The following is a 6000-nucleotide window of genomic DNA, read 5'->3' on the forward strand; positions in this document are numbered from 1 at the left end:
ATTAACTTGTCTCTCGATCTGACATTACCAGGACTTTTTTTCCCAGAGAAATCAGTCCGGAACAAAAGACTGAAGATCTAGATACACTGTAGTCAAGTCAAGTTAAATGTTGATGAGTGCAAAAAGGGACAAGGCAAAGCTGAAAAGTCTTTATAATGCATTTCTAAGAGAATCTCTGCAAATTAACATGTCTTTCAATCTGACATGACCAGGCCTTTTAGGTCTGGTTCTGTTCAGAGAATTCAAACCGAAACTAACGATAGACGATCTACACTGTAATCAAGTTGTCTGGCAATCAAAGCTATTTATGTGGCGAAGTGAACTGGACGCCCATATAAAAAAAAAAAACAACAACAGGGAAACCCCCTTCGTTTTATATGCATATAATTCTATATAAATATGTACGAATATGCGCGCGCGCGCGCACACACACACACACACACACACACACACAAAGACGGACAGTCAGACAGACGGACAGTCAGACAGACAGACAGACAGACAAGACGAATCCACGATGAAAATGCCGCTTTGTGTCAATCTGCGAAGAACCGTGAGAGAAGAAGTCGATAAAAAACGCGACGGCTAGCAACCGTTTCACGGTCGAACCGATCGATGTAGTTTTCTTTTCCTTGATCTTCTTTCCCCCCCCTCTTTTTTTTTAAATCGTGTAACCTGGTGAATATTTGATAAGATGGCCATGGAAGTAGAACACATGTTGACAGAAGAAGAAGTGTCCATCAGAGCTGGTTCCTTGCTTAAAAAAAAAACGGAGTGGTCAAAGTACAGAGCATGCAGGCAGACAGAAAACCTGGACTGCAACGTTTCGCTCGGTATTCTGGGGCTGTTCAAGTGAAGCGCAAAAAACACGCCACAAGACTTGCTTCCACAAACAACGTCACATTACGATATGCAAAGACCCAAATATCTGGTGTGGGGGGTGGGGGGGTAAATAAATTACCAATAATAATACATGAATACAGAATACAAACATAGTATGGATGAATGAATACTAAACATGCCAAGACGTGACTGCAGGTAACACGCTGCCAATGTTACCTGCGGCCTGTAATGTTTTGTTGTTTTTTTTTCCCTTCCCAATCCTCGCGAACTGAAGCACTCAATCGAAATAAAAGACCAGAAGGGGAAATCAACGTAATAAATAAAAATCAAAGGGGGCTGGAGTGATGTTGGGATGGGGAGAAAAGAAACAAGTCCACAGATGCAACACATAGGGTGGGTCTCCGAGTCGAGTGGTGACATGAGAGACGAAGAGCTAGAAAGAGACAGAAACATAGAGACACGGGGATAGAGACTGATAGTGTGTGTGGACACACACACACACACACACGCACACACACACACACACACACACACACGGAGGAGGGACACAGAGAGGTGGGGGGGAGGAGGTGTGGGGAGAGGGCGGCAGGTCCTTTCAGCTTCCAGCGGCAACAACAACACGGGAGACAGGAAGACAGTTAAGCGCTGGTTCTGGCAAGGTCGGGCACCCCGCGGGACTTGGGACATTCCGCTGGTTCCAGACATTCAACTCTCCCTACCCCCACCCCACCACCACCACCCTACAGCCCTTCACGTCCCCCACCCAGACTCTTCCTCCACGCCCAACACACACACACACACACACACTCTCTCTCTCTCTCTCTCTCGCACCCTTCCACACCCTTCCCCCAACCCGATCCCCGGCTCCAGCAGCACCAGCAGCACAGCTCCGGCATATAAAATAGTGGAGGACATCACGAACATGCAAACAGGAAAGCTTCACAAGTCACGGGCGCGAGGGCCCCAGGGTAGACAGGCAAAGAGGGGGGTTCGAGCCTCCGGTAAGCGGCGGCAATGAGGACTAATGACAGTGGACTCGGGGAGCCCGTGACAAAGATGGACTGGCCAGCCCCTGGGAGGGGGAGGGGAGAGGGACAGGGAAGGGGTGATAGAGCGACGCCTGCCCTGTCTGCTCCCCCTGATTTGGAGGGGAAATTAACTTCCTCCCTCGCTGGGGCTCACCCGCCTCCGTCTTCCAAGCGAAGGACTGTCAAGGAAGTTCAGCGCCACTCTCCGCAACCACCACACGGACGGACAGACGGACAGAAAAACAGACAGGACGGACCGCCACGTGCTTTTTCAAACCCTTTCAGTGGTGGTGTGAGGGGGGATGGTTAGGCGAAGAGGTGGGGGTGGGTGGGGGGAGAGGCTTTTGTGGAATGCACAATGCGTCCACTTCAGTCTTCTCCCAGTGGTGGGTCTCCACCGTCAACAAGTTTTTATGTTGTTGTTGTTGTTAGGGGTTTTTGCTTGTTTGTTTGTTTGTTGTTGTTGTTGTTTGTTTGTTTTTAACCCACACCACGGAATGCGAGGACCGCCATAGAAACCCTGGACAGACAGGAAGTGAAGAAACAGCATGGGCGTGGGGCAGGATGGAGATCAGTTCCTTAACTTTGACCGGGCGAGGGGAGGTGGGAAGATTGGGAGGCCCTGACCAACCGACTCCTGTACGTCCCCCCCCACACGCTCCAAGTAAAGAGGAAAATGTGCGTGGACTCTCTCCCAGGGCAAAGCGAAAAAAAGACTTGTTTGCGTCTCGGGGACCAAGCAGCCTAGTCAATAGATGGCACTCACAGGACGTCGTGCCTTTGACAAAGCTGATCAAAATTCATGACCAATACTGCAAGTGTCCGCATGTATCGCTGGGGTCTGGTTAACACCGCGGTGTAATGACAGGACAGGGAAAATGCAGTTCCCGTCATCCCCTCTCTCTGAAGATTGGAGGGGGGAAAAAAGGGTGTGGGGTGGGGTCGGGGTTGGGGGAAGGGGGAGGGGGTCCCTGAAACTTCGTCATTATCGCCCACATTTTCATTGGTCGTCATGGAAAAGAAACTGGAGCTGACGCTACTGTGATTAGGATCATGACACGACCCTCGCCCAGTCTCTCGCTCTCGCTCTCTCAGCCCTCCACCCCCTCTCTCTCTCTCCCACACACACACACACACACACACAGTGCATTCAATCATCATGATATGCAGACTTGCGATGAGCTGCATGTGTACGTTTCCTCTGCGTGTTTTTGAGACAAGCGCGCATGCAGGTTATATGCATTCATAAATGCACACATATACATGAGATTAAGATATATATGTTTCCTCTCTCTCTCTCTCTCTCTCTCTCTCTCTCTCTCTCTCTCTGTGTGTGTGTGTGTGTCTGTGTGTGTGCCTGTCTGTCTGTCTGTCTGTGTACGCGTGCGCTAATACTGATCTGAACCTGTACATGATTCCTTATGAGCGGTCAGACAGACATTTGGAAACGGAAATATCAGTTGTTTTCGCAAACATTACACGTCACTACAACCCCCTCCCGCACAACCCACGCGCGCGCGCTCGCGCACACACACACACACGCGCGCGCGCGCGCGCGAATAGAAAAAAGACGGTGAAGCGAGGGGGGCGGGGAGAGAGAAGGGGGAGGGGGGGCAGGGAGGGAGAGTGTGTGTGTGTGTGTGTGTGTGTGTGTGTGGAGGGGAGGGAAGCAGAGAAGAAGAAAGATAAAGCGGCAGATGTGAAAAGGACTGACAAAACGACAGACACAGGCGCAGCCACGAAGGTAGATTTTAAGACAGAGAGGGAGAGAGGGAAGAGAAGGGGGGAAGGGGAAAGAAAAAAGAAAAAAGAAGGAGAGAGAGAGAGAGAGAGAGAGAGAGAGAGAGAGAGAGAGAGAGAGAGAGAGAGAGAGAGAGAGAGAGAAAGTTTTCGAACTGGGTGAACTCAAGGATGAATACACCCAAGTTTTAACAGACCTGTTTCTAGAAGAAGCAGGCACTGTCGTGTGTCTACAGTTCAATTTGTCAAGATGCCTGCCGCGCCTGCATCCCCCACCACCCCCATCCCCTAACGCCCTCTGCGTGGACTTCGGGGGGAAAAGGAGACAGAATGGACCGGATGACCATGCTGTGACCCTGCCAGCCGGTACCGACTGCCTGCCTGAAACCTTCCGCCTCCGAGAGTAAGGCTCCTACTGCTGCCTGCAAGCAAGGGGTAGGTACTTCACTGTGCTGCTTCTCGGCGGCTGACAGATGAACCCCGAGCCCTCGGTCAATCCATCCGCTTTCCTCCTCGGCCTATACCCCCATCCGTTTTGATTCCCCTACCCCATCTTCTGGCCCGGCCGATGTCCCTGCTGATACTGACAGTCAGGTCCTCAACACTTAACAGGTCTCCAACCTTTCTTCTCTTGTAAACTACGCCCCCCCCCCCCCCCCTCCCCAATTCTTACCACCCCCTCCATCCACCTCTTATCTTCTCCACTACTGCAAACTGAGACTAGCGCGTATTCATTCACACACGTGCACATTCACACGCCTTTTTTTGTTGTTGTTTTTGTTGTTGTTGTTGCTGCTGCTGCTGTGTGTGTGTGTGTGTGTGTGTGTGTGTGTGTGTGTGTGTGTGTGTGTGTGTGTGTGTGTGTGTGTGTGTGTGTGTGTTATTTTCCCCCCTCCCATCGCTGTCCTGGCTGAAGAGTAGCAACTGACTGATGGGAGGGAGGAGAGGTGGAGAGAATTCCAACGTCATCCCTCTTCCCAACTCCCACCACTATCATTATTCTCTGTGTGTGTGTGTGTGTGTGTGTGTGTGTGTGTGTGTGTGTGTGGTGTTGGGCAGGATGGGGTGGAGGAGAGAGGGAAAAGAAAAAAAAAGAAGACGGATGTCGAGAGAGGCGACCGAACTACTACTCGTTTATTCATCCCCGGTTAGGGTTTCCACAGTGCTCCGCTTGATGTGTCGCCGCCTTCAACTCTCCATCCCCACCGGGCCCCCCCCCCCCCCCCCAGCTCGGTAGCCCGCTAGTCTGCCGTTACGTCCGTCGGAGGGGGGGGGGGGGGGGGGGGGTGTAAGAGAGAAAGAAAAAAGACAAATGCGTGATTATTCATCGAGGTAACGGATAGGCCTTACCCCGGCCCCAAGTTGATCTTTAATATTGACAGGAGATTGGAAACCAAGTCTGTTTGGAGATGAGATGATGCCGCGCTTTTGTTTCAGCAACCCCCCTTATTCGTACGGTGGTTTGATCGCCCCCAGTGGAGGATTCCCACCCCCACTGGTGTGTCTTTGCCGGGGAGTTCGGGAGAAGGGGGGGGGCGAGGGGGGGATTCTTGCGGCATATAATCATCTTGTCGCCGGCGACAATAATCATGTGCCAATTCTCAATGTACATTTTGTCGCCAGTCTTCAGAGCAACCTGGAAATGATCTTCGCGTGATTATGATGATGATGGCGAAATGTGTGTGTGTGTGTGTGTGTGTGTGTGTGTGTGTGTGTGTGTGTGTGTGTGTGTGTGTTGTGTGTGTGTGTGTGTGTGTGTGTGTGTGTGTGTGTGTGTGTGTGTGTTCTTGCGTGCGTGCGTATCAGTGCATGTGAAAGACAATAGAGAGAGCCGGTGTCCTGCTCAGAACGTGTGCGTCAGCGTTCACATGAGTGCCCCCCCCCCCTCTCTCTCTCTCTCTCTCTCTCACACACACACACACACACACACACACACACTCTTAGCGTGTGAGGAATGCACAACCAAGAAGTGGCAAATCTCACCAACAAACCTTCCGCCCAACTCGGTCAAACACTACTGCTGGCCACCACCTCACAGGAGACTCAATCATAGACCAAAAAAAAAAAAGTATTTCTCCACACCACTTACTGCCCACTCCATTTCATCACAGTATCTTTTTCTTGACGTTTCCCTTAGTGTACAGTATCCTCCACCCGGCTACTACCCATGCAATTGCACATATGGACAATTCCGCATATGGGCAATTTGCGAAGGTTCAGTTTTCTCAACATGGAATTATATGGGGATGGAAATGGTTACAGGACCTCACTGGTATAAGCTGAAGACTTGTTGGATATAACACATTAGTTGGAATTGTTGACGCAACTTCTCGAAATGAACAATTACGTGAGTGGTGTGGAGAAAGGTTCTGTGGGGTGTTTGCGGGGG

General features: G+C 51.0%; 1 protein-coding gene across 5 annotated transcripts in view; it reads right to left on the reverse strand.

The window, feature by feature from the left end:
* LOC143276358 (nucleolysin TIAR-like) overlaps positions 1-6000 on the reverse strand; it is a 242667-nt gene that overhangs the window by 144098 nt on the left and 92569 nt on the right. The window lies entirely within an intron of this gene.

The sequence above is a fragment of the Babylonia areolata genome, chromosome 2, assembly GCF_041734735.1.
Source record: "Babylonia areolata isolate BAREFJ2019XMU chromosome 2, ASM4173473v1, whole genome shotgun sequence".
Taxonomy (NCBI): Eukaryota; Metazoa; Mollusca; class Gastropoda; order Neogastropoda; family Buccinidae; genus Babylonia; species Babylonia areolata.